The sequence below is a fragment of the Phyllobates terribilis genome, unplaced genomic scaffold (genome assembly GCF_046119375.1).
Source record: "Phyllobates terribilis strain yellow unplaced genomic scaffold, ASM4611937v1 Scaffold_74__1_contigs__length_7073193, whole genome shotgun sequence".
In the NCBI taxonomy this organism is placed as follows: Eukaryota; Metazoa; Chordata; class Amphibia; order Anura; family Dendrobatidae; genus Phyllobates; species Phyllobates terribilis.
Genome location: NW_027362834.1, coordinates 1,412,402 through 1,438,458, shown reverse-complemented (window position 1 = coordinate 1,438,458; position 26,057 = coordinate 1,412,402). Strand labels below are relative to the sequence as shown.

Below are 26,057 nucleotides of genomic sequence, written 5' to 3'. Positions count from 1 at the left end.
CTCCAAAATGCTTGCCTAATATGTCTGTTTATCCAAAAGGAAGTATAGAGGGAGAGCTAGATAGATAGCATTGCATTACATTACATTACATGGCAATGCAATGCACAGTTGCTGAAGTTGAACCAAAATGAGCTTGTCATCTGGCTTCTGCAACTTTTAACATGAAAAATCCAATGAGGAGAAGAAAAGCAAAGCCAAAGAGTCCATCCCAAAATCCGACAAACAAGCAAAATGAACAAAAAGCATTGAATTCAATTCTTTCTGATTTTAGAAACTGCATTAAAGAAGGGGTGCACCGGTCCTGGAGATACTGCAATACCAGGTCAATGCGTGGAGTGGACAGAGCAAGCTCTTTTTCCATCTCCCTGTTCTAAAAATCCATTTAATATATGGTCCCCAGATAGGGGACGTATCAGATATTAAACTGATAAGAACAGATACTACACTTGATCTTAGCCAAAAGGCCGAGAAGCGATAACCAGAATTGGTTTCCGACTACGGTGCCACCCAAGGATTCTGAAAAGTCCATTTGTGGAGATGGCCACCTGGACTCCCGTTAAGAAGACATGCTGTCAACCTCTAGATCCCTCACATGCCTGCACTTTTCGGCTTGCTGCTGCTGCAATCCACGCGTTTTAGATCTGCATAACTCCACCTCTTTTAGCACAGTACCCTCAACCCCCGGCTGTTCCCACCCGCCTCAACACCGTTGGAAGGGAGGAGAACCAATTAAGGCGGGGGGGGGTGGAACGAGCAGCTGTCTACCCTTAGCAGGAGGGTTGCTGATTAATTACCTCTCCTGCTGCTGCTGCTGCTGGCTGTCCAGCAGCAGACTGAAGGTGGCTGCTGCTGTGCGCAGGTATATAAAGGCTCAGAGCCTATTATGACACGCGCAGCCAGCGTTCCATTGCCACATTCCGTCTACTGCAGGCGGGATACCTGGATGGCTGAATGTCACTGAGAAGCTCACAGAGACCGCCATAAGCAACAGTTTAAAAGAATGCCACAGACTAATCAACCAAACTTTTTGGGTTGGTTTCTCTTTTATAGTCTGCAGGCATTAAATGAAAGAAGTCAGTGTTCCAGCAGAGGGAGACAACGTTTCAGAAAAGGCATTGTAGCAAACCAAAAAAGAAATTTTAAGCGCAGCAGAGTAACCAGCTCACATACCTGTTAGCTCAGGTGAGTTTAAAAGGCTGCTGTTGATAACAAGGGCATTTGCTAAATAGATGGTGTGTGTGCAACAATATACTGAAAGGTCAATTATATTGTGCAGCTTATCTCACCACCTGTAGTTATTTAGGTGAAAGCTCCAAAATGCTTGCCTAATATGTCTGTTTATCCAAAAGGAAGTATAGAGGGAGAGCTAGATAGATAGCATTGCATTACATTACATTACATGGCAATGCAATGCACAGTTGCTGAAGTTGAACCAAAATGAGCTTGTCATCTGGCTTCTGCAACTTTTAACATGAAAAATCCAATGAGGAGAAGAAAAGCAAAGCCAAAGAGTCCATCCCAAAATCCGACAAACAAGCAAAATGAACAAAAAGCATTGAATTCAATTCTTTCTGATTTTAGAAACTGCATTAAAGAAGGGGTGCACCGGTCCTGGAGATACTGCAATACCAGGTCAATGCGTGGAGTGGACAGAGCAAGCTCTTTTTCCATCTCCCTGTTCTAAAAATCCATTTAATATATGGTCCCCAGATAGGGGACGTATCAGATATTAAACTGATAAGAACAGATACTACACTTGATCTTAGCCAAAAGGCCGAGAAGCGATAACCAGAATTGGTTTCCGACTACGGTGCCACCCAAGGATTCTGAAAAGTCCATTTGTGGAGATGGCCACCTGGACTCCCGTTAAGAAGACATGCTGTCAACCTCTAGATCCCTCACATGCCTGCACTTTTCGGCTTGCTGCTGCTGCAATCCACGCATTTTAGATCTGCATAACTCCACCTCTTTTAGCACAGTACTCTCAACCCCCGGCCGTTCCCACCCGCCTCAACACCGTTGGAAGGGAGGAGAACCAATTAAGGCGGGGGGGGGGGGTGGAACGAGCAGCTGTCTACCCTTAGCAGGAGGGTTGCTGATTAATTACCTCTCCTGCTGCTGCTGCTGCTGGCTGTCCAGCAGCAGACTGAAGGTGGCTGCTGCTGTGCGCAGGTATATAAAGGCTCAGAGCCTATTATGACACGCGCAGCCAGCGTTCCATTGCCACATTCCGTCTACTGCAGGCGGGATACCTGGATGGCTGAATGTCACTGAGAAGCTCACAGAGACCGCCATAAGCAACAGTTTAAAAGAATGCCATAGACTAATCAACCAAACTTTTTGGGTTGGTTTCTCTTTTATAGTCTGCAGGCATTAAATGAAAGAAGTCAGTGTTCCAGCAGAGGGAGACAACGTTTCAGAAAAGGCATTGTAGCAAACCAAAAAAGAAATTTTAAGCGCAGCAGAGTAACCAGCTCACATACCTGTTAGCTCAGGTGAGTTTAAAAGGCTGCTGTTGATAACAAGGGCATTTGCTAAATAGATGGTGTGTGTGCAACAATATACTGAAAGGTCAATTATATTGTGCAGCTTATCTCACCACCTGTAGTTATTTAGGTGAAAGCTCCAAAATGCTTGCCTAATATGTCTGTTTATCCAAAAGGAAGTATAGAGGGAGAGCTAGATAGATAGCATTGCATTACATTACATTACATGGCAATGCAATGCACAGTTGCTGAAGTTGAACCAAAATGAGCTTGTCATCTGGCTTCTGCAACTTTTAACATGAAAAATCCAATGAGGAGAAGAAAAGCAAAGCCAAAGAGTCCATCCCAAAATCCGACAAACAAGCAAAATGAACAAAAAGCATTGAATTCAATTCTTTCTGATTTTAGAAACTGCATTAAAGAAGGGGTGCACCGGTCCTGGAGATACTGCAATACCAGGTCAATGCGTGGAGTGGACAGAGCAAGCTCTTTTTCCATCTCCCTGTTCTAAAAATCCATTTAATATATGGTCCCCAGATAGGGGACGTATCAGATATTAAACTGATAAGAACAGATACTACACTTGATCTTAGCCAAAAGGCCGAGAAGCGATAACCAGAATTGGTTTCCGACTACGGTGCCACCCAAGGATTCTGAAAAGTCCATTTGTGGAGATGGCCACCTGGACTCCCGTTAAGAAGACATGCTGTCAACCTCTAGATCCCTCACATGCCTGCACTTTTCGGCTTGCTGCTGCTGCAATCCACGCGTTTTAGATCTGCATAACTCCACCTCTTTTAGCACAGTACCCTCAACCCCCGGCTGTTCCCACCCGCCTCAACACCGTTGGAAGGGAGGAGAACCAATTAAGGCGGGGGGGGGTGGAACGAGCAGCTGTCTACCCTTAGCAGGAGGGTTGCTGATTAATTACCTCTCCTGCTGCTGCTGCTGCTGGCTGTCCAGCAGCAGACTGAAGGTGGCTGCTGCTGTGCGCAGGTATATAAAGGCTCAGAGCCTATTATGACACGCGCAGCCAGCGTTCCATTGCCACATTCCGTCTACTGCAGGCGGGATACCTGGATGGCTGAATGTCACTGAGAAGCTCACAGAGACCGCCATAAGCAACAGTTTAAAAGAATGCCACAGACTAATCAACCAAACTTTTTGGGTTGGTTTCTCTTTTATAGTCTGCAGGCATTAAATGAAAGAAGTCAGTGTTCCAGCAGAGGGAGACAACGTTTCAGAAAAGGCATTGTAGCAAACCAAAAAAGAAATTTTAAGCGCAGCAGAGTAACCAGCTCACATACCTGTTAGCTCAGGTGAGTTTAAAAGGCTGCTGTTGATAACAAGGGCATTTGCTAAATAGATGGTGTGTGTGCAACAATATACTGAAAGGTCAATTATATTGTGCAGCTTATCTCACCACCTGTAGTTATTTAGGTGAAAGCTCCAAAATGCTTGCCTAATATGTCTGTTTATCCAAAAGGAAGTATAGAGGGAGAGCTAGATAGATAGCATTGCATTACATTACATTACATGGCAATGCAATGCACAGTTGCTGAAGTTGAACCAAAATGAGCTTGTCATCTGGCTTCTGCAACTTTTAACATGAAAAATCCAATGAGGAGAAGAAAAGCAAAGCCAAAGAGTCCATCCCAAAATCCGACAAACAAGCAAAATGAACAAAAAGCATTGAATTCAATTCTTTCTGATTTTAGAAACTGCATTAAAGAAGGGGTGCACCGGTCCTGGAGATACTGCAATACCAGGTCAATGCGTGGAGTGGACAGAGCAAGCTCTTTTTCCATCTCCCTGTTCTAAAAATCCATTTAATATATGGTCCCCAGATAGGGGACGTATCAGATATTAAACTGATAAGAACAGATACTACACTTGATCTTAGCCAAAAGGCCGAGAAGCGATAACCAGAATTGGTTTCCGACTACGGTGCCACCCAAGGATTCTGAAAAGTCCATTTGTGGAGATGGCCACCTGGACTCCCGTTAAGAAGACATGCTGTCAACCTCTAGATCCCTCACATGCCTGCACTTTTCGGCTTGCTGCTGCTGCAATCCACGCGTTTTAGATCTGCATAACTCCACCTCTTTTAGCACAGTACCCTCAACCCCCGGCTGTTCCCACCCGCCTCAACACCGTTGGAAGGGAGGAGAACCAATTAAGGCGGGGGGGGGTGGAACGAGCAGCTGTCTACCCTTAGCAGGAGGGTTGCTGATTAATTACCTCTCCTGCTGCTGCTGCTGCTGGCTGTCCAGCAGCAGACTGAAGGTGGCTGCTGCTGTGCGCAGGTATATAAAGGCTCAGAGCCTATTATGACACGCGCAGCCAGCGTTCCATTGCCACATTCCGTCTACTGCAGGCGGGATACCTGGATGGCTGAATGTCACTGAGAAGCTCACAGAGACCGCCATAAGCAACAGTTTAAAAGAATGCCACAGACTAATCAACCAAACTTTTTGGGTTGGTTTCTCTTTTATAGTCTGCAGGCATTAAATGAAAGAAGTCAGTGTTCCAGCAGAGGGAGACAACGTTTCAGAAAAGGCATTGTAGCAAACCAAAAAAGAAATTTTAAGCGCAGCAGAGTAACCAGCTCACATACCTGTTAGCTCAGGTGAGTTTAAAAGGCTGCTGTTGATAACAAGGGCATTTGCTAAATAGATGGTGTGTGTGCAACAATATACTGAAAGGTCAATTATATTGTGCAGCTTATCTCACCACCTGTAGTTATTTAGGTGAAAGCACCAAAATGCTTGCCTAATATGTCTGTTTATCCAAAAGGAAGTATAGAGGGAGAGCTAGATAGATAGCATTGCATTACATTACATTACATGGCAATGCAATGCACAGTTGCTGAAGTTGAACCAAAATGAGCTTGTCATCTGGCTTCTGCAACTTTTAACATGAAAAATCCAATGAGGAGAAGAAAAGCAAAGCCAAAGAGTCCATCCCAAAATCCGACAAACAAGCAAAATGAACAAAAAGCATTGAATTCAATTCTTTCTGATTTTAGAAACTGCATTAAAGAAGGGGTGCACCGGTCCTGGAGATATTGCAATACCAGGTCAATGCGTGGAGTGGACAGAGCTAGCTCTTTTTCCATCTCCCTGTTCTAAAAATCCATTTAATATATGGTCCCCAGATAGGGGACGTATCAGATATTAAACTGATAAGAACAGATACTACACTTGATCTTAGCCAAAAGGCCGAGAAGCGATAACCAGAATTGGTTTCCGACTACGGTGCCACCCAAGGATTCTGAAAAGTCCATTTGTGGAGATGGCCACCTGGACTCCCGTTAAGAAGACATGCTGTCAACCTCTAGATCCCTCACATGCCTGCACTTTTCGGCTTGCTGCTGCTGCAATCCACGCGTTTTAGATCTGCATAACTCCACCTCTTTTAGCACAGTACCCTCAACCCCCGGCTGTTCCCACCCGCCTCAACACCATTGGAAGGGAGGAGAACCAATTAAGGCGGGGGGGGGGGTGGAACGAGCAGCTGTCTACCCTTAGCAGGAGGGTTGCTGATTAATTACCTCTCCTGCTGCTGCTGCTGCTGGCTGTCCAGCAGCAGACTGAAGGTGGCTGCTGCTGTGCGCAGGTATATAAAGGCTCAGAGCCTATTATGACACGCGCAGCCAGCGTTCCATTGCCACATTCCGTCTACTGCAGGCGGGATACCTGGATGGCTGAATGTCACTGAGAAGCTCACAGAGACCGCCATAAGCAACAGTTTAAAAGAATGCCACAGACTAATCAACCAAACTTTTTGGGTTGGTTTCTCTTTTATAGTCTGCAGGCATTAAATGAAAGAAGTCAGTGTTCCAGCAGAGGGAGACAACGTTTCAGAAAAGGCATTGTAGCAAACCAAAAAAGAAATTTTAAGCGCAGCAGAGTAACCAGCTCACATACCTGTTAGCTCAGGTGAGTTTAAAAGGCTGCTGTTGATAACAAGGGCATTTGCTAAATAGATGGTGTGTGTGCAACAATATACTGAAAGGTCAATTATATTGTGCAGCTTATCTCACCACCTGTAGTTATTTAGGTGAAAGCTCCAAAATGCTTGCCTAATATGTCTGTTTATCCAAAAGGAAGTATAGAGGGAGAGCTAGATAGATAGCATTGCATTACATTACATTACATGGCAATGCAATGCACAGTTGCTGAAGTTGAACCAAAATGAGCTTGTCATCTGGCTTCTGCAACTTTTAACATGAAAAATCCAATGAGGAGAAGAAAAGCAAAGCCAAAGAGTCCATCCCAAAATCCGACAAACAAGCAAAATGAACAAAAAGCATTGAATTCAATTCTTTCTGATTTTAGAAACTGCATTAAAGAAGGGGTGCACCGGTCCTGGAGATACTGCAATACCAGGTCAATGCGTGGAGTGGACAGAGCAAGCTCTTTTTCCATCTCCCTGTTCTAAAAATCCATTTAATATATGGTCCCCAGATAGGGGACGTATCAGATATTAAACTGATAAGAACAGATACTACACTTGATCTTAGCCAAAAGGCCGAGAAGCGATAACCAGAATTGGTTTCCGACTACGGTGCCACCCAAGGATTCTGAAAAGTCCATTTGTGGAGATGGCCACCTGGACACCCGTTAAGAAGACATGCTGTCAACCTCTAGATCCCTCACATGCCTGCACTTTTCGGCTTGCTGCTGCTGCAATCCACGCGTTTTAGATCTGCATAACTCCACCTCTTTTAGCACAGTACCCTCAACCCCCGGCTGTTCCCACCCGCCTCAACACCGTTGGAAGGGAGGAGAACCAATTAAGGCGGGGGGGGGGGTGGAACGAGCAGCTGTCTACCCTTAGCAGGAGGGTTGCTGATTAATTACCTCTCCTGCTGCTGCTGCTGCTGGCTGTCCAGCAGCAGACTGAAGGTGGCTGCTGCTGTGCGCAGGTATATAAAGGCTCAGAGCCTATTATGACACGCGCAGCCAGCGTTCCATTGCCACATTCCGTCTACTGCAGGCGGGATACCTGGATGGCTGAATGTCACTGAGAAGCTCACAGAGACCGCCATAAGCAACAGTTTAAAAGAATGCCACAGACTAATCAACCAAACTTTTTGGGTTGGTTTCTCTTTTATAGTCTGCAGGCATTAAATGAAAGAAGTCAGTGTTCCAGCAGAGGGAGACAACGTTTCAGAAAAGGCATTGTAGCAAACCAAAAAAGAAATTTTAAGCGCAGCAGAGTAACCAGCTCACATACCTGTTAGCTCAGGTGAGTTTAAAAGGCTGCTGTTGATAACAAGGGCATTTGCTAAATAGATGGTGTGTGTGCAACAATATACTGAAAGGTCAATTATATTGTGCAGCTTATCTCACCACCTGTAGTTATTTAGGTGAAAGCTCCAAAATGCTTGCCTAATATGTCTGTTTATCCAAAAGGAAGTATAGAGGGAGAGCTAGATAGATAGCATTGCATTACATTACATTACATGGCAATGCAATGCACAGTTGCTGAAGTTGAACCAAAATGAGCTTGTCATCTGGCTTCTGCAACTTTTAACATGAAAAATCCAATGAGGAGAAGAAAAGCAAAGCCAAAGAGTCCATCCCAAAATCCGACAAACAAGCAAAATGAACAAAAAGCATTGAATTCAATTCTTTCTGATTTTAGAAACTGCATTAAAGAAGGGGTGCACCGGTCCTGGAGATACTGCAATACCAGGTCAATGCGTGGAGTGGACAGAGCAAGCTCTTTTTCCATCTCCCTGTTCTAAAAATCCATTTAATATATGGTCCCCAGATAGGGGACGTATCAGATATTAAACTGATAAGAACAGATACTACACTTGATCTTAGCCAAAAGGCCGAGAAGCGATAACCAGAATTGGTTTCCGACTACGGTGCCACCCAAGGATTCTGAAAAGTCCATTTGTGGAGATGGCCACCTGGACTCCCGTTAAGAAGACATGCTGTCAACCTCTAGATCCCTCACATGCCTGCACTTTTCGGCTTGCTGCTGCTGCAATCCACGCGTTTTAGATCTGCATAACTCCACCTCTTTTAGCACAGTACCCTCAACCCCCGGCTGTTCCCACCCGCCTCAACACCGTTGGAAGGGAGGAGAACCAATTAAGGCGGGGGGGGGGGGGGTGGAACGAGCAGCTGTTTACCCTTAGCAGGAGGGTTGCTGATTAATTACCTCTCCTGCTGCTGCTGCTGCTGGCTGTCCAGCAGCAGACTGAAGGTGGCTGCTGCTGTGCGCAGGTATATAAAGGCTCAGAGCCTATTATGACATGCGCAGCCAGCGTTCCATTGCCACATTCCGTCTACTGCAGGCGGGATACCTGGATGGCTGAATGTCACTGAGAAGCTCACAGAGACCGCCATAAGCAACAGTTTAAAAGAATGCCACAGACTAATCAACCAAACTTTTTGGGTTGGTTTCTCTTTTATAGTCTGCAGGCATTAAATGAAAGAAGTCAGTGTTCCAGCAGAGGGAGACAACGTTTCAGAAAAGGCATTGTAGCAAACCAAAAAAGAAATTTTAAGCGCAGCAGAGTAACCAGCTCACATACCTGTTAGCTCAGGTGAGTTTAAAAGGCTGCTGTTGATAACAAGGGCATTTGCTAAATAGATGGTGTGTGTGCAACAATATACTGAAAGGTCAATTATATTGTGCAGCTTATCTCACCACCTGTAGTTATTTAGGTGAAAGCTCCAAAATGCTTGCCTAATATGTCTGTTTATCCAAAAGGAAGTATAGAGGGAGAGCTAGATAGATAGCATTGCATTACATTACATTACATGGCAATGCAATGCACAGTTGCTGAAGTTGAACCAAAATGAGCTTGTCATCTGGCTTCTGCAACTTTTAACATGAAAAATCCAATGAGGAGAAGAAAAGCAAAGCCAAAGAGTCCATCCCAAAATCCGACAAACAAGCAAAATGAACAAAAAGCATTGAATTCAATTCTTTCTGATTTTAGAAACTGCATTAAAGAAGGGGTGCACCGGTCCTGGAGATACTGCAATACCAGGTCAATGCGTGGAGTGGACAGAGCAAGCTCTTTTTCCATCTCCCTGTTCTAAAAATCCATTTAATATATGGTCCCCAGATAGGGGACGTATCAGATATTAAACTGATAAGAACAGATACTACACTTGATCTTAGCCAAAAGGCCGAGAAGCGATAACCAGAATTGGTTTCCGACTACGGTGCCACCCAAGGATTCTGAAAAGTCCATTTGTGGAGATGGCCACCTGGACTCCCGTTAAGAAGACATGCTGTCAACCTCTAGATCCCTCACATGCCTGCACTTTTCGGCTTGCTGCTGCTGCAATCCACGCGTTTTAGATCTGCATAACTCCACCTCTTTTAGCACAGTACCCTCAACCCCCGGCTGTTCCCACCCGCCTCAACACCGTTGGAAGGGAGGAGAACCAATTAAGGCGGGGGGGGGGGTGGAACGAGCAGCTGTCTACCCTTAGCAGGAGGGTTGCTGATTAATTACCTCTCCTGCTGCTGCTGCTGCTGGCTGTCCAGCAGCAGACTGAAGGTGGCTGCTGCTGTGCGCAGGTATATAAAGGCTCAGAGCCTATTATGACACGCGCAGCCAGCGTTCCATTGCCACATTCCGTCTACTGCAGGCGGGATACCTGGATGGCTGAATGTCACTGAGAAGCTCACAGAGACCGCCATAAGCAACAGTTTAAAAGAATGCCACAGACTAATCAACCAAACTTTTTGGGTTGGTTTCTCTTTTATAGTCTGCAGGCATTAAATGAAAGAAGTCAGTGTTCCAGCAGAGGGAGACAACGTTTCAGAAAAGGCATTGTAGCAAACCAAAAAAGAAATTTTAAGCGCAGCAGAGTAACCGGCTCACATACCTGTTAGCTCAGGTGAGTTTAAAAGGCTGCTGTTGATAACAAGGGCATTTGCTAAATAGATGGTGTGTGTGCAACAATATACTGAAAGGTCAATTATATTGTGCAGCTTATCTCACCACCTGTAGTTATTTAGGTGAAAGCTCCAAAATGCTTGCCTAATATGTCTGTTTATCCAAAAGGAAGTATAGAGGGAGAGCTAGATAGATAGCATTGCATTACATTACATTACATGGCAATGCAATGCACAGTTGCTGAAGTTGAACCAAAATGAGCTTGTCATCTGGCTTCTGCAACTTTTAACATGAAAAATCCAATGAGGAGAAGAAAAGCAAAGCCAAAGAGTCCATCCCAAAATCCGACAAACAAGCAAAATGAACAAAAAGCATTGAATTCAATTCTTTCTGATTTTAGAAACTGCATTAAAGAAGGGGTGCACCGGTCCTGGAGATACTGCAATACCAGGTCAATGCGTGGAGTGGACAGAGCAAGCTCTTTTTCCATCTCCCTGTTCTAAAAATCCATTTAATATATGGTCCCCAGATAGGGGACGTATCAGATATTAAACTGATAAGAACAGATACTACACTTGATCTTAGCCAAAAGGCCGAGAAGCGATAACCAGAATTGGTTTCCGACTACGGTGCCACCCAAGGATTCTGAAAAGTCCATTTGTGGAGATGGCCACCTGGACTCCCGTTAAGAAGACATGCTGTCAACCTCTAGATCCCTCACATGCCTGCACTTTTCGGCTTGCTGCTGCTGCAATCCACGCGTTTTAGATCTGCATAACTCCACCTCTTTTAGCACAGTACCCTCAACCCCCGGCTGTTCCCACCCGCCTCAACACCGTTGGAAGGGAGGAGAACCAATTAAGGCGGGGGGGGGGGTGGAACGAGCAGCTGTCTACCCTTAGCAGGAGGGTTGCTGATTAATTACCTCTCCTGCTGCTGCTGCTGCTGGCTGTCCAGCAGCAGACTGAAGGTGGCTGCTGCTGTGCGCAGGTATATAAAGGCTCAGAGCCTATTATGACACGCGCAGCCAGCGTTCCATTGCCACATTCCGTCTACTGCAGGCGGGATACCTGGATGGCTGAATGTCACTGAGAAGCTCACAGAGACCGCCATAAGCAACAGTTTAAAAGAATGCCACAGACTAATCAACCAAACTTTTTGGGTTGGTTTCTCTTTTATAGTCTGCAGGCATTAAATGAAAGAAGTCAGTGTTCCAGCAGAGGGAGACAACGTTTCAGAAAAGGCATTGTAGCAAACCAAAAAAGAAATTTTAAGCGCAGCAGAGTAACCAGCTCACATACCTGTTAGCTCAGGTGAGTTTAAAAGGCTGCTGTTGATAACAAGGGCATTTGCTAAATAGATGGTGTGTGTGCAACAATATACTGAAAGGTCAATTATATTGTGCAGCTTATCTCACCACCTGTAGTTATTTAGGTGAAAGCTCCAAAATGCTTGCCTAATATGTCTGTTTATCCAAAAGGAAGTATAGAGGGAGAGCTAGATAGATAGCATTGCATTACATTACATTACATGGCAATGCAATGCACAGTTGCTGAAGTTGAACCAAAATGAGCTTGTCATCTGGCTTCTGCAACTTTTAACATGAAAAATCCAATGAGGAGAAGAAAAGCAAAGCCAAAGAGTCCATCCCAAAATCCGACAAACAAGCAAAATGAACAAAAAGCATTGAATTCAATTCTTTCTGATTTTAGAAACTGCATTAAAGAAGGGGTGCACCGGTCCTGGAGATACTGCAATACCAGGTCAATGCGTGGAGTGGACAGAGCAAGCTCTTTTTCCATCTCCCTGTTCTAAAAATCCATTTAATATATGGTCCCCAGATAGGGGACGTATCAGATATTAAACTGATAAGAACAGATACTACACTTGATCTTAGCCAAAAGGCCGAGAAGCGATAACCAGAATTGGTTTCCGACTACGGTGCCACCCAAGGATTCTGAAAAGTCCATTTGTGGAGATGGCCACCTGGACTCCCGTTAAGAAGACATGCTGTCAACCTCTAGATCCCTCACATGCCTGCACTTTTCGGCTTGCTGCTGCTGCAATCCACGCGTTTTAGATCTGCATAACTCCACCTCTTTTAGCACAGTACCCTCAACCCCCGGCTGTTCCCACCCGCCTCAACACCGTTGGAAGGGAGGAGAACCAATTAAGGCGGGGGGGGGGGTGGAACGAGCAGCTGTCTACCCTTAGCAGGAGGGTTGCTGATTAATTACCTCTCCTGCTGCTGCTGCTGCTGGCTTTCCAGCAGCAGACTGAAGGTGGCTGCTGCTGTGCGCAGGTATATAAAGGCTCAGAGCCTATTATGACACGCGCAGCCAGCGTTCCATTGCCACATTCCGTCTACTGCAGGCGGGATACCTGGATGGCTGAATGTCACTGAGAAGCTCACAGAGACCGCCATAAGCAACAGTTTAAAAGAATGCCACAGACTAATCAACCAAACTTTTTGGGTTGGTTTCTCTTTTATAGTCTGCAGGCATTAAATGAAAGAAGTCAGTGTTCCAGCAGAGGGAGACAACGTTTCAGAAAAGGCATTGTAGCAAACCAAAAAAGAAATTTTAAGCGCAGCAGAGTAACCGGCTCACATACCTGTTAGCTCAGGTGAGTTTAAAAGGCTGCTGTTGATAACAAGGGCATTTGCTAAATAGATGGTGTGTGTGCAACAATATACTGAAAGGTCAATTATATTGTGCAGCTTATCTCACCACCTGTAGTTATTTAGGTGAAAGCTCCAAAATGCTTGCCTAATATGTCTGTTTATCCAAAAGGAAGTATAGAGGGAGAGCTAGATAGATAGCATTGCATTACATTACATTACATGGCAATGCAATGCACAGTTGCTGAAGTTGAACCAAAATGAGCTTGTCATCTGGCTTCTGCAACTTTTAACATGAAAAATCCAATGAGGAGAAGAAAAGCAAAGCCAAAGAGTCCATCCCAAAATCCGACAAACAAGCAAAATGAACAAAAAGCATTGAATTCAATTCTTTCTGATTTTAGAAACTGCATTAAAGAAGGGGTGCACCGGTCCTGGAGATACTGCAATACCAGGTCAATGCGTGGAGTGGACAGAGCAAGCTCTTTTTCCATCTCCCTGTTCTAAAAATCCATTTAATATATGGTCCCCAGATAGGGGACGTATCAGATATTAAACTGATAAGAACAGATACTACACTTGATCTTAGCCAAAAGGCCGAGAAGCGATAACCAGAATTGGTTTCCGACTACGGTGCCACCCAAGGATTCTGAAAAGTCCATTTGTGGAGATGGCCACCTGGACTCCCGTTAAGAAGACATGCTGTCAACCTCTAGATCCCTCACATGCCTGCACTTTTCGGCTTGCTGCTGCTGCAATCCACGCGTTTTAGATCTGCATAACTCCACCTCTTTTAGCACAGTACCCTCAACCCCCGGCTGTTCCCACCCGCCTCAACACCGTTGGAAGGGAGGAGAACCAATTAAGGCGGGGGGGGGGTGGAACGAGCAGCTGTCTACCCTTAGCAGGAGGGTTGCTGATTAATTACCTCTCCTGCTGCTGCTGCTGCTGGCTGTCCAGCAGCAGACTGAAGGTGGCTGCTGCTGTGCGCAGGTATATAAAGGCTCAGAGCCTATTATGACACGCGCAGCCAGCGTTCCATTGCCACATTCCGTCTACTGCAGGCGGGATACCTGGATGGCTGAATGTCACTGAGAAGCTCACAGAGACCGCCATAAGCAACAGTTTAAAAGAATGCCACAGACTAATCAACCAAACTTTTTGGGTTGGTTTCTCTTTTATAGTCTGCAGGCATTAAATGAAAGAAGTCAGTGTTCCAGCAGAGGGAGACAACGTTTCAGAAAAGGCATTGTAGCAAACCAAAAAAGAAATTTTAAGCGCAGCAGAGTAACCAGCTCACATACCTGTTAGCTCAGGTGAGTTTAAAAGGCTGCTGTTGATAACAAGGGCATTTGCTAAATAGATGGTGTGTGTGCAACAATATACTGAAAGGTCAATTATATTGTGCAGCTTATCTCACCACCTGTAGTTATTTAGGTGAAAGCTCCAAAATGCTTGCCTAATATGTCTGTTTATCCAAAAGGAAGTATAGAGGGAGAGCTAGATAGATAGCATTGCATTACATTACATTACATGGCAATGCAATGCACAGTTGCTGAAGTTGAACCAAAATGAGCTTGTCATCTGGCTTCTGCAACTTTTAACATGAAAAATCCAATGAGGAGAAGAAAAGCAAAGCCAAAGAGTCCATCCCAAAATCCGACAAACAAGCAAAATGAACAAAAAGCATTGAATTCAATTCTTTCTGATTTTAGAAACTGCATTAAAGAAGGGGTGCACCGGTCCTGGAGATACTGCAATACCAGGTCAATGCGTGGAGTGGACAGAGCAAGCTCTTTTTCCATCTCCCTGTTCTAAAAATCCATTTAATATATGGTCCCCAGATAGGGGACGTATCAGATATTAAACTGATAAGAACAGATACTACACTTGATCTTAGCCAAAAGGCCGAGAAGCGATAACCAGAATTGGTTTCCGACTACGGTGCCACCCAAGGATTCTGAAAAGTCCATTTGTGGAGATGGCCACCTGGACTCCCGTTAAGAAGACATGCTGTCAACCTCTAGATCCCTCACATGCCTGCACTTTTCGGCTTGCTGCTGCTGCAATCCACGCATTTTAGATCTGCATAACTCCACCTCTTTTAGCACAGTACCCTCAACCCCCGGCTGTTCCCACCCGCCTCAACACCGTTGGAAGGGAGGAGAACCAATTAAGGCGGGGGGGGGGTGGAACGAGCAGCTGTCTACCCTTAGCAGGAGGGTTGCTGATTAATTACCTCTCCTGCTGCTGCTGCTGCTGGCTGTCCAGCAGCAGACTGAAGGTGGCTGCTGCTGTGCGCAGGTATATAAAGGCTCAGAGCCTATTATGACACGCGCAGCCAGCGTTCCATTGCCACATTCCGTCTACTGCAGGCGGGATACCTGGATGGCTGAATGTCACTGAGAAGCTCACAGAGACCGCCATAAGCAGCAGTTTAAAAGAATGCCACAGACTAATCAACCAAACTTTTTGGGTTGGTTTCTCTTTTATAGTCTGCAGGCATTAAATGAAAGAAGTCAGTGTTCCAGCAGAGGGAGACAACGTTTCAGAAAAGGCATTGTAGCAAACCAAAAAAGAAATTTTAAGCGCAGCAGAGTAACCATCTCACATACCTGTTAGCTCAGGTGAGTTTAAAAGGCTGCTGTTGATAACAAGGGCATTTGCTAAATAGATGGTGTGTGTGCAACAATATACTGAAAGGTCAATTATATTGTGCAGCTTATCTCACCACCTGTAGTTATTTAGGTGAAAGCTCCAAAATGCTTGCCTAATATGTCTGTTTATCCAAAAGGAAGTATAGAGGGAGAGCTAGATAGATAGCATTGCATTACATTACATTACATGGCAATGCAATGCACAGTTGCTGAAGTTGAACCAAAATGAGCTTGTCATCTGGCTTCTGCAACTTTTAACATGAAAAATCCAATGAGGAGAAGAAAAGCAAAGCCAAAGAGTCCATCCCAAAATCCGACAAACAAGCAAAATGAACAAAAAGCATTGAATTCAATTCTTTCTGATTTTAGAAACTGCATTAAAGAAGGGGTGCACCGGTCCTGGAGATACTGCAATACCAGGTCAATGCGTGGAGTGGACAGAGCAAGCTCTTTTTCCATCTCCCTGTTCTAAAAATCCATTTAATATATGGTCCCCAGATAGGGGACGTATCAGATATTAAACTGATAAGAACAGATACTACACTTGATCTTAGCCAAAAGGCCGAGAAGCGATAACCAGAATTGGTTTCCGACTACGGTGCCACCCAAGGATTCTGAAAAGTCCATTTGTGGAGATGGCCACCTGGACTCCCGTTAAGAAGACATGCTGTCAACCTCTAGATCCCTCACATGCCTGCACTTTTCGGCTTGCTGCTGCTGCAATCCACGCGTTTTAGATCTGCATAACTCCACCTCTTTTAGCACAGTACCCTCAACCCCCAGCTGTTCCCACCCGCCTCAACACCGTTGGAAGGGAGGAGAACCAATTAAGGCGGGGGGGGGGGTGGAACGAGCAGCTGTCTACCCTTAGCAGGAGGGTTGCTGATTAATTACCTCTCCTGCTGCTGCTGGCTGTCCAGCAGCAGACTGAAGGTGGCTGCTGCTGTGCGCAGGTATATAAAGGCTCAGAGCCTATTATGACACGCGCAGCCAGCGTTCCATTGCCACATTCCGTCTACTGCAGGCGGGATACCTGGATGGCTGAATGTCACTGAGAAGCTCACAGAGACCGCCATAAGCAACAGTTTAAAAGAATGCCACAGACTAATCAACCAAACTTTTTGGGTTGGTTTCTCTTTTATAGTCTGCAGGCATTAAATGAAAGAAGTCAGTGTTCCAGCAGAGGGAGACAACGTTTCAGAAAAGGCATTGTAGCAAACCAAAAAAGAAATTTTAAGCGCAGCAGAGTAACCAGCTCACATACCTGTTAGCTCAGGTGAGTTTAAAAGGCTGCTGTTGATAACAAGGGCATTTGCTAAATAGATGGTGTGTGTGCAACAATATACTGAAAGGTCAATTATATTGTGCAGCTTATCTCACCACCTGTAGTTATTTAGGTGAAAGCTCCAAAATGCTTGCCTAATATGTCTGTTTATCCAAAAGGAAGTATAGAGGGAGAGCTAGATAGATAGCATTGCATTACATTACATTACATGGCAATGCAATGCACAGTTGCTGAAGTTGAACCAAAATGAGCTTGTCATCTGGCTTCTGCAACTTTTAACATGAAAAATCCAATGAGGAGAAGAAAAGCAAAGCCAAAGAGTCCATCCCAAAATCCGACAAACAAGCAAAATGAACAAAAAGCATTGAATTCAATTCTTTCTGATTTTAGAAACTGCATTAAAGAAGGGGTGCACCGGTCCTGGAGATACTGCAATACCAGGTCAATGCGTGGAGTGGACAGAGCAAGCTCTTTTTCCATCTCCCTGTTCTAAAAATCCATTTAATATATGGTCCCCAGATAGGGGACGTATCAGATATTAAACTGATAAGAACAGATACTACACTTGATCTTAGCCAAAAGGCCGAGAAGCGATAACCAGAATTGGTTTCCGACTACGGTGCCACCCAAGGATTCTGAAAAGTCCATTTGTGGAGATGGCCACCTGGACTCCCGTTAAGAAGACATGCTGTCAACCTCTAGATCCCTCACATGCCTGCACTTTTCGGCTTGCTGCTGCTGCAATCCACGCGTTTTAGATCTGCATAACTCCACCTCTTTTAGCACAGTACCCTCAACCCCCGGCTGTTCCCACCCGCCTCAACACCGTTGGAAGGGAGGAGAACCAATTAAGGCGGGGGGGGGGGGTGGAACGAGCAGCTGTCTACCCTTAGCAGGAGGGTTGCTGATTAATTACCTCTCCTGCTGCTGCTGCTGCTGGCTGTCCAGCAGCAGACTGAAGGTGGCTGCTGCTGTGCGCAGGTATATAAAGGCTCAGAGCCTATTATGACACGCGCAGCCAGCGTTCCATTGCCACATTCCGTCTACTGCAGGCGGGATACCTGGATGGCTGAATGTCACTGAGAAGCTCACAGAGACCGCCATAAGCAACAGTTTAAAAGAATGCCACAGACTAATCAACCAAACTTTTTGGGTTGGTTTCTCTTTTATAGTCTGCAGGCATTAAATGAAAGAAGTCAGTGTTCCAGCAGAGGGAGACAACGTTTCAGAAAAGACATTGTAGCAAACCAAAAAAGAAATTTTAAGCGCAGCAGAGTAACCAGCTCACATACCTGTTAGCTCAGGTGAGTTTAAAAGGCTGCTGTTGATAACAAGGGCATTTACTAAATAGATGGTGTGTGTGCAACAATATACTGAAAGGTCAATTATATTGTGCAGCTTATCTCACCACCTGTAGTTATTTAGGTGAAAGCTCCAAAATGCTTGCCTAATATGTCTGTTTATCCAAAAGGAAGTATAGAGGGAGAGCTAGATAGATAGCATTGCATTACATTACATTACATGGCAATGCAATGCACAGTTGCTGAAGTTGAACCAAAATGAGCTTGTCATCTGGCTTCTGCAACTTTTAACATGAAAAATCCAATGAGGAGAAGAAAAGCAAAGCCAAAGAGTCCATCCCAAAATCCGACAAACAAGCAAAATGAACAAAAAGCATTGAATTCAATTCTTTCTGATTTTAGAAACTGCATTAAAGAAGGGGTGCACCGGTCCTGGAGATACTGCAATACCAGGTCAATGCGTGGAGTGGACAGAGCAAGCTCTTTTTCCATCTCCCTGTTCTAAAAATCCATTTAATATATGGTCCCCAGATAGGGGACGTATCAGATATTAAACTGATAAGAACAGATACTACACTTGATCTTAGCCAAAAGGCCGAGAAGCGATAACCAGAATTGGTTTCCGACTACGGTGCCACCCAAGGATTCTGAAAAGTCCATTTGTGGAGATGGCCACCTGGACTCCCGTTAAGAAGACATGCTGTCAACCTCTAGATCCCTCACATGCCTGCACTTTTCGGCTTGCTGCTGCTGCAATCCACGCGTTTTAGATCTGCATAACTCCACCTCTTTTAGCACAGTACCCTCAACCCCCGGCTGTTCCCACCCGCCTCAACACCGTTGGAAGGGAGGAGAACCAATTAAGGCGGGGGGGGGGGGTGGAACGAGCAGCTGTCTACCCTTAGCAGGAGGGTTGCTGATTAATTACCTCTCCTGCTGCTGCTGCTGCTGGCTGTCCAGCAGCAGACTGAAGGTGGCTGCTGCTGTGCGCAGGTATATAAAGGCTCAGAGCCTATTATGACACGCGCAGCCAGCGTTCCATTGCCACATTCCGTCTACTGCAGGCGGGATACCTGGATGGCTGAATGTCACTGAGAAGCTCACAGAGACTGCCATAAGCAACAGTTTAAAAGAATGCCACAGACTAATCAACCAAACTTTTTGGGTTGGTTTCTCTTTTATAGTCTGCAGGCATTAAATGAAAGAAGTCAGTGTTCCAGCAGAGGGAGACAACGTTTCAGAAAAGGCATTGTAGCAAACCAAAAAAGAAATTTTAAGCGCAGCAGAGTAACCAGCTCACATACCTGTTAGCTCAGGTGAGTTTAAAAGGCTGCTGTTGATAACAAGGGCATTTGCTAAATAGATGGTGTGTGTGCAACAATATACTGAAAGGTCAATTATATTGTGCAGCTTATCTCACCACCTGTAGTTATTTAGGTGAAAGCTCCAAAATGCTTGCCTAATATGTCTGTTTATCCAAAAGGAAGTATAGAGGGAGAGCTAGATAGATAGCATTGCATTACATTACATTACATGGCAATGCAATGCACAGTTGCTGAAGTTGAACCAAAATGAGCTTGTCATCTGGCTTCTGCAACTTTTAACATGAAAAATCCAATGAGGAGAAGAAAAGCAAAGCCAAAGAGTCCATCCCAAAATCCGACAAACAAGCAAAATGAACAAAAAGCATTGAATTCAATTCTTTCTGATTTTAGAAACTGCATTAAAGAAGGGGTGCACCGGTCCTGGAGATACTGCAATACCAGGTCAATGCGTGGAGTGGACAGAGCAAGCTCTTTTTCCATCTCCCTGTTCTAAAAATCCATTTAATATATGGTCCCCAGATAGGGGACGTATCAGATATTAAACTGATAAGAACAGATGCTACACTTGATCTTAGCCAAAAGGCCGAGAAGCGATAACCAGAATTGGTTTCCGACTACGGTGCCACCCAAGGATTCTGAAAAGTCCATTTGTGGAGATGGCCACCTGGACTCCCGTTAAGAAGACATGCTGTCAACCTCTAGATCCCTCACATGCCTGCACTTTTCGGCTTGCTGCTGCTGCAATCCACGCATTTTAGATCTGCATAACTCCACCTCTTTTAGCACAGTACCCTCAACCCCCGGCTGTTCCCACCCGCCTCAACACCGTTGGAAGGGAGGAGAACCAATTAAGGCGGGGGGGGGGGGGTGGAACGAGCAGCTGTCTACCCTTAGCAGGAGGGTTGCTGATTAATTACCTCTCCTGCTGCTGCTGCTGCTGGCTGTCCAGCAGCAGACTGAAGGTGGCTGCTGCTGTGCGCAGGTATATAAAGGCTCAGAGCCTATTATGACACGCGCAGCCAGCGTTCCATTGCCACATTCCGTCTACTGCAGGCGGGATACCTGGATGGCTGAATGTCACTGAGAAGCTCACAGAGACCGCCATAAGCAACAGTTTAAAAGAATGCCACAGACTAATCAACCAAACTTTTTGGGTTGGTTTCTCTTTTATAGTCTGCAGGCATTAAATGAAAGAAGTCAGTGTTCCAGCAGAGGGAGACAACGTTTCAGAAAAGGCATTGTAGCAAACCAAAAAAGAAATTTTAAGCGCAGCAGAGTAACCAGCTCACATACCTGTTAGCTCAGGTGAGTTTAAAAGGCTGCTGTTGATAACAAGGGCATTTGCTAAATAGATGGTGTGTGTGCAACAATATACTGAAAGGTCAATTATATTGTGCAGCTTATCTCACCACCTGTAGTTATTTAGGTGAAAGCTCCAAAATGCTTGCCTAATATGTCTGTTTATCCAAAAGGAAGTATAGAGGGAGAGCTAGATAGATAGCACTGCATTACATTACATTACATGGCAATGCAATGCACAGTTGCTGAAGTTGAACCAAAATGAGCTTGTCATCTGGCTTCTGCAACTTTTAACATGAAAAATCCAATGAGGAGAAGAAAAGCAAAGCCAAAGAGTCCATCCCAAAATCCGACAAACAAGCAAAATGAACAAAAAGCATTGAATTCAATTCTTTCTGATTTTAGAAACTGCATTAAAGAAGGGGTGCACCGGTCCTGGAGATACTGCAATACCAGGTCAATGCGTGGAGTGGACAGAGCAAGCTCTTTTTCCATCTCCCTGTTCTAAAAATCCATTTAATATATGGTCCCCAGATAGGGGACGTATCAGATATTAAACTGATAAGAACAGATACTACACTTGATCTTAGCCAAAAGGCCGAGAAGCGATAACCAGAATTGGTTTCCGACTACGGTGCCACCCAAGGATTCTGAAAAGTCCATTTGTGGAGATGGCCACCTGGACTCCCGTTAAGAAGACATGCTGTCAACCTCTAGATCCCTCACATGCCTGCACTTTTCGGCTTGCTGCTGCTGCAATCCACGCGTTTTAGATCTGCATAACTCCACCTCTTTTAGCACAGTACCCTCAACCCCCGGCTGTTCCCACCCGCCTCAACACCGTTGGAAGGGAGGAGAACCAATTAAGGCGGGGGGGGGGGTGGAACGAGCAGCTGTCTACCCTTAGCAGGAGGGTTGCTGATTAATTACCTCTCCTGCTGCTGCTGCTGCTGGCTGTCCAGCAGCAGACTGAAGGTGGCTGCTGCTGTGCGCAGGTATATAAAGGCTCAGAGCCTATTATGACATGCGCAGCCAGCGTTCCATTGCCACATTCCGTCTACTGCAGGCGGGATACCTGGATGGCTGAATGTCACTGAGAAGCTCACAGAGACCGCCATAAGCAACAGTTTAAAAGAATGCCACAGACTAATCAACCAAACTTTTTGGGTTGGTTTCTCTTTTATAGTCTGCAGGCATTAAATGAAAGAAGTCAGTGTTCCAGCAGAGGGAGACAACGTTTCAGAAAAGGCATTGTAGCAAACCAAAAAAGAAATTTTAAGCGCAGCAGAGTAACCAGCTCACATACCTGTTAGCTCAGGTGAGTTTAAAAGGCTGCTGTTGATAACAAGGGCATTTGCTAAATAGATGGTGTGTGTGCAACAATATACTGAAAGGTCAATTATATTGTGCAGCTTATCTCACCACCTGTAGTTATTTAGGTGAAAGCTCCAAAATGCTTGCCTAATATGTCTGTTTATCCAAAAGGAAGTATAGAGGGAGAGCTAGATAGATAGCATTGCATTACATTACATTACATGGCAATGCAATGCACAGTTGCTGAAGTTGAACCAAAATGAGCTTGTCATCTGGCTTCTGCAACTTTTAACATGAAAAATCCAATGAGGAGAAGAAAAGCAAAGCCAAAGAGTCCATCCCAAAATCCGACAAACAAGCAAAATGAACAAAAAGCATTGAATTCAATTCTTTCTGATTTTAGAAACTGCATTAAAGAAGGGGTGCACCGGTCCTGGAGATACTGCAATACCAGGTCAATGCGTGGAGTGGACAGAGCAAGCTCTTTTTCCATCTCCCTGTTCTAAAAATCCATTTAATATATGGTCCCCAGATAGGGGACGTATCAGATATTAAACTGATAAGAACAGATACTACACTTGATCTTAGCCAAAAGGCCGAGAAGCGATAACCAGAATTGGTTTCCGACTACGGTGCCACCCAAGGATTCTGAAAAATCCATTTGTGGAGATGGCCACCTGGACTCCCGTTAAGAAGACATGCTGTCAACCTCTAGATCCCTCACATGCCTGCACTTTTCGGCTTGCTGCTGCTGCAATCCACGCGTTTTAGATCTGCATAACTCCACCTCTTTTAGCACAGTACCCTCAACCCCCGGCTGTTCCCACCCGCCTCAACACCGTTGGAAGGGAGGAGAACCAATTAAGGCGGGGGGGGTGGGTGGAACGAGCAGCTGTCTACCCTTAGCAGGAGGGTTGCTGATTAATTACCTCTCCTGCTGCTGCTGCTGCTGGCTGTCCAGCAGCAGACTGAAGGTGGCTGCTGCTGTGCGCAGGTATATAAAGGCTCAGAGCCTATTATGACACGCGCAGCCAGCGTTCCATTGCCACATTCCGTCTACTGCAGGCGGGATACCTGGATGGCTGAATGTCACTGAGAAGCTCACAGAGACCGCCATAAGCAACAGTTTAAAAGAATGCCACAGACTAATCAACCAAACTTTTTGGGTTGGTTTCTCTTTTATAGTCTGCAGGCATTAAATGAAAGAAGTCAGTGTTCCAGCAGAGGGAGACAACGTTTCAGAAAAGGCATTGTAGCAAACCAAAAAAGAAATTTTAAGCGCAGCAGAGTAACCAGCTCACATACCTGTTAGCTCAGGTGAGTTTAAAAGGCTGCTGTTGATAACAAGGGCATTTGCTAAATAGATGGTGTGTGTGCAACAATATACTGAAAGGTCAATTATATTGTGCAGCTTATCTCACCACCTGTAGTTATTTAGGTGAAAGCTCCAAAATGCTTGCCTAATATGTCTGTTTATCCAAAAGGAAGTATAGAGGGAGAGCTAGATAGATAGCATTGCATTACATTACATTACATGGCAATGCAATGCACAGTTGCTGAAGTTGAACCAAAATGAGCTTGTCATCTGGCTTCTGCAACTTTTAACATGAAAAATCCAATGAGGAGAAGAAAAGCAAAGCCAAAGAGTCCATCCCAAAATCCGACAAACAAGCAAAATGAACAAAAAGCATTGAATTCAATTCTTTCTGATTTTAGAAACTGCATTAAAGAAGGGGTGCACCGGTCCTGGAGATACTGCAATACCAGGTCAATGCGTGGAGTGGACAGAGCAAGCTCTTTTTCCATCTCCCTGTTCTAAAAATCCATTTAATATATGGTCCCCAGATAGGGGACGTATCAGATATTAAACTGATAAGAACAGATACTACACTTGATCTTAGCCAAAAGGCCGAGAAGCGATAACCAGAATTGGTTTCCGACTACGGTGCCACCCAAGGATTCTGAAAAGTCCATTTGTGGAGATGGCCACCTGGACTCCCGTTAAGAAGACATGCTGTCAACCTCTAGATCCCTCACATGCCTGCACTTTTCGGCTTGCTGCTGCTGCAATCCACGCGTTTTAGATCTGCATAACTCCACCTCTTTTAGCACAGTACCCTCAACCCCCGGCTGTTCCCACCCGCCTCAACACCGTTGGAAGGGAGGAGAACCAATTAAGGCGGGGGGGGGGGGTGGAACGAGCAGCTGTCTACCCTTAGCAGGAGGGTTGCTGATTAATTACCTCTCCTGCTGCTGCTGCTGCTGGCTGTCCAGCAGCAGACTGAAGGTGGCTGCTGCTGTGCGCAGGTATATAAAGGCTCAGAGCCTATTATGACACGCGCAGCCAGCGTTCCATTGCCACATTCCGTCTACTGCAGGCGGGATACCTGGATGGCTGAATGTCACTGAGAAGCTCACAGAGAACGCCATAAGCAACAGTTTAAAAGAATGCCACAGACTAATCAACCAAACTTTTTGGGTTGGTTTCTCTTTTATAGTCTGCAGGCATTAAATGAAAGAAGTCAGTGTTCCAGCAGAGGGAGACAACGTTTCAGAAAAGGCATTGTAGCAAACCAAAAAAGAAATTTTAAGCGCAGCAGAGTAACCAGCTCACATACCTGTTAGCTCAGGTGAGTTTAAAAGGCTGCTGTTGATAACAAGGGCATTTGCTAAATAGATGGTGTGTGTGCAACAATATACTGAAAGGTCAATTATATTGTGCAGCTTATCTCACCACCTGTAGTTATTTAGGTGAAAGCTCCAAAATGCTTGCCTAATATGTCTGTTTATCCAAAAGGAAGTATAGAGGGAGAGCTAGATAGATAGCATTGCATTACATTACATTACATGGCAATGCAATGCACAGTTGCTGAAGTTGAACCAAAATGAGCTTGTCATCTGGCTTCTGCAACTTTTAACATGAAAAATCCAATGAGGAGAAGAAAAGCAAAGCCAAAGTGTCCATCCCAAAATCCGACAAACAAGCAAAATGAACAAAAAGCATTGAATTCAATTCTTTCTGATTTTAGAAACTGCATTAAAGAAGGGGTGCACCGGTCCTGGAGATACTGCAATACCAAGTCAATGCGTGGAGTGGACAGAGCAAGCTCTTTTTCCATCTCCCTGTTCTAAAAATCCATTTAATATATGGTCCCCAGATAGGGGACGTATCAGATATTAAACTGATAAGAACAGATACTACACTTGATCTTAGCCAAAAGGCCGAGAAGCGATAACCAGAATTGGTTTCCGACTACGGTGCCACCCAAGGATTCTGAAAAGTCCATTTGTGGAGATGGCCACCTGGACTCCCGTTAAGAAGACATGCTGTCAACCTCTAGATCCCTCACATGCCTGCACTTTTCGGCTTGCTGCTGCTGCAATCCACGCGTTTTAGATCTGCATAACTCCACCTCTTTTAGCACAGTACCCTCAACCCCCGGCTGTTCCCACCCGCCTCAACACCGTTGGAAGGGAGGAGAACCAATTAAGGCGGGGGGGGGTGGAACGAGCAGCTGTCTACCCTTAGCAGGAGGGTTGCTGATTAATTACCTCTCCTGCTGCTGCTGCTGCTGGCTGTCCAGCAGCAGACTGAAGGTGGCTGCTGCTGTGCGCAGGTATATAAAGGCTCAGAGCCTATTATGACACGCGCAGCCAGCGTTCCATTGCCACATTCCGTCTACTGCAGGCGGGATACCTGGATGGCTGAATGTCACTGAGAAGCTCACAGAGACCGCCATAAGCAACAGTTTAAAAGAATGCCACAGACTAATCAACCAAACTTTTTGGGTTGGTTTCTCTTTTATAGTCTGCAGGCATTAAATGAAAGAAGTCAGTGTTCCAGCAGAGGGAGACAACGTTTCAGAAAAGGCATTGTAGCAAACCAAAAAA

General features: G+C 45.2%; 20 non-coding genes across 20 annotated transcripts; all 20 read right to left on the bottom strand.

Moving 5' to 3' along the window:
• Positions 1–285: 285 nt before the first annotated feature.
• On the bottom strand, positions 286–476 carry LOC141194653 (U2 spliceosomal RNA). Its single transcript, XR_012267275.1, has one exon. It is a non-coding gene; the product is annotated as a U2 spliceosomal RNA (small nuclear RNA).
• Positions 477–1,595: 1,119 nt separating this feature from the next.
• Positions 1,596–1,786, bottom strand: LOC141194652 (U2 spliceosomal RNA). The gene has a single exon (XR_012267274.1). It is a non-coding gene; the product is annotated as a U2 spliceosomal RNA (small nuclear RNA).
• A 1,122-nt stretch (positions 1,787–2,908) lies between these two features.
• On the bottom strand, positions 2,909–3,099 carry LOC141194651 (U2 spliceosomal RNA). Its single transcript, XR_012267273.1, has one exon. It is a non-coding gene; the product is annotated as a U2 spliceosomal RNA (small nuclear RNA).
• A 1,119-nt stretch (positions 3,100–4,218) lies between these two features.
• Positions 4,219–4,409, bottom strand: LOC141194650 (U2 spliceosomal RNA). Its single transcript, XR_012267272.1, has one exon. It is a non-coding gene; the product is annotated as a U2 spliceosomal RNA (small nuclear RNA).
• Positions 4,410–5,528: 1,119 nt separating this feature from the next.
• On the bottom strand, positions 5,529–5,719 carry LOC141195968 (U2 spliceosomal RNA). Its single transcript, XR_012268538.1, has one exon. It is a non-coding gene; the product is annotated as a U2 spliceosomal RNA (small nuclear RNA).
• Positions 5,720–6,840: 1,121 nt separating this feature from the next.
• LOC141194649 (U2 spliceosomal RNA) lies at positions 6,841–7,031 on the bottom strand. Its single transcript, XR_012267271.1, has one exon. It is a non-coding gene; the product is annotated as a U2 spliceosomal RNA (small nuclear RNA).
• Positions 7,032–8,152: 1,121 nt separating this feature from the next.
• On the bottom strand, positions 8,153–8,343 carry LOC141194647 (U2 spliceosomal RNA). The gene has a single exon (XR_012267269.1). It is a non-coding gene; the product is annotated as a U2 spliceosomal RNA (small nuclear RNA).
• Positions 8,344–9,467: 1,124 nt separating this feature from the next.
• LOC141194646 (U2 spliceosomal RNA) lies at positions 9,468–9,658 on the bottom strand. Its single transcript, XR_012267268.1, has one exon. It is a non-coding gene; the product is annotated as a U2 spliceosomal RNA (small nuclear RNA).
• A 1,121-nt stretch (positions 9,659–10,779) lies between these two features.
• On the bottom strand, positions 10,780–10,970 carry LOC141194645 (U2 spliceosomal RNA). The gene has a single exon (XR_012267267.1). It is a non-coding gene; the product is annotated as a U2 spliceosomal RNA (small nuclear RNA).
• A 1,121-nt stretch (positions 10,971–12,091) lies between these two features.
• LOC141194644 (U2 spliceosomal RNA) lies at positions 12,092–12,282 on the bottom strand. The gene has a single exon (XR_012267266.1). It is a non-coding gene; the product is annotated as a U2 spliceosomal RNA (small nuclear RNA).
• A 1,121-nt stretch (positions 12,283–13,403) lies between these two features.
• On the bottom strand, positions 13,404–13,594 carry LOC141194643 (U2 spliceosomal RNA). Its single transcript, XR_012267265.1, has one exon. It is a non-coding gene; the product is annotated as a U2 spliceosomal RNA (small nuclear RNA).
• A 1,120-nt stretch (positions 13,595–14,714) lies between these two features.
• On the bottom strand, positions 14,715–14,905 carry LOC141194642 (U2 spliceosomal RNA). The gene has a single exon (XR_012267264.1). It is a non-coding gene; the product is annotated as a U2 spliceosomal RNA (small nuclear RNA).
• A 1,120-nt stretch (positions 14,906–16,025) lies between these two features.
• LOC141194641 (U2 spliceosomal RNA) lies at positions 16,026–16,216 on the bottom strand. The gene has a single exon (XR_012267263.1). It is a non-coding gene; the product is annotated as a U2 spliceosomal RNA (small nuclear RNA).
• A 1,115-nt stretch (positions 16,217–17,331) lies between these two features.
• On the bottom strand, positions 17,332–17,522 carry LOC141194640 (U2 spliceosomal RNA). Its single transcript, XR_012267262.1, has one exon. It is a non-coding gene; the product is annotated as a U2 spliceosomal RNA (small nuclear RNA).
• A 1,122-nt stretch (positions 17,523–18,644) lies between these two features.
• Positions 18,645–18,835, bottom strand: LOC141194639 (U2 spliceosomal RNA). The gene has a single exon (XR_012267261.1). It is a non-coding gene; the product is annotated as a U2 spliceosomal RNA (small nuclear RNA).
• Positions 18,836–19,957: 1,122 nt separating this feature from the next.
• Positions 19,958–20,148, bottom strand: LOC141195969 (U2 spliceosomal RNA). The gene has a single exon (XR_012268539.1). It is a non-coding gene; the product is annotated as a U2 spliceosomal RNA (small nuclear RNA).
• A 1,123-nt stretch (positions 20,149–21,271) lies between these two features.
• LOC141194638 (U2 spliceosomal RNA) lies at positions 21,272–21,462 on the bottom strand. The gene has a single exon (XR_012267260.1). It is a non-coding gene; the product is annotated as a U2 spliceosomal RNA (small nuclear RNA).
• Positions 21,463–22,583: 1,121 nt separating this feature from the next.
• Positions 22,584–22,774, bottom strand: LOC141194636 (U2 spliceosomal RNA). The gene has a single exon (XR_012267258.1). It is a non-coding gene; the product is annotated as a U2 spliceosomal RNA (small nuclear RNA).
• A 1,122-nt stretch (positions 22,775–23,896) lies between these two features.
• On the bottom strand, positions 23,897–24,087 carry LOC141194635 (U2 spliceosomal RNA). The gene has a single exon (XR_012267257.1). It is a non-coding gene; the product is annotated as a U2 spliceosomal RNA (small nuclear RNA).
• A 1,122-nt stretch (positions 24,088–25,209) lies between these two features.
• LOC141195862 (U2 spliceosomal RNA) lies at positions 25,210–25,400 on the bottom strand. The gene has a single exon (XR_012268436.1). It is a non-coding gene; the product is annotated as a U2 spliceosomal RNA (small nuclear RNA).
• Between the last annotated feature and the right edge of the window lie 657 nt (positions 25,401–26,057).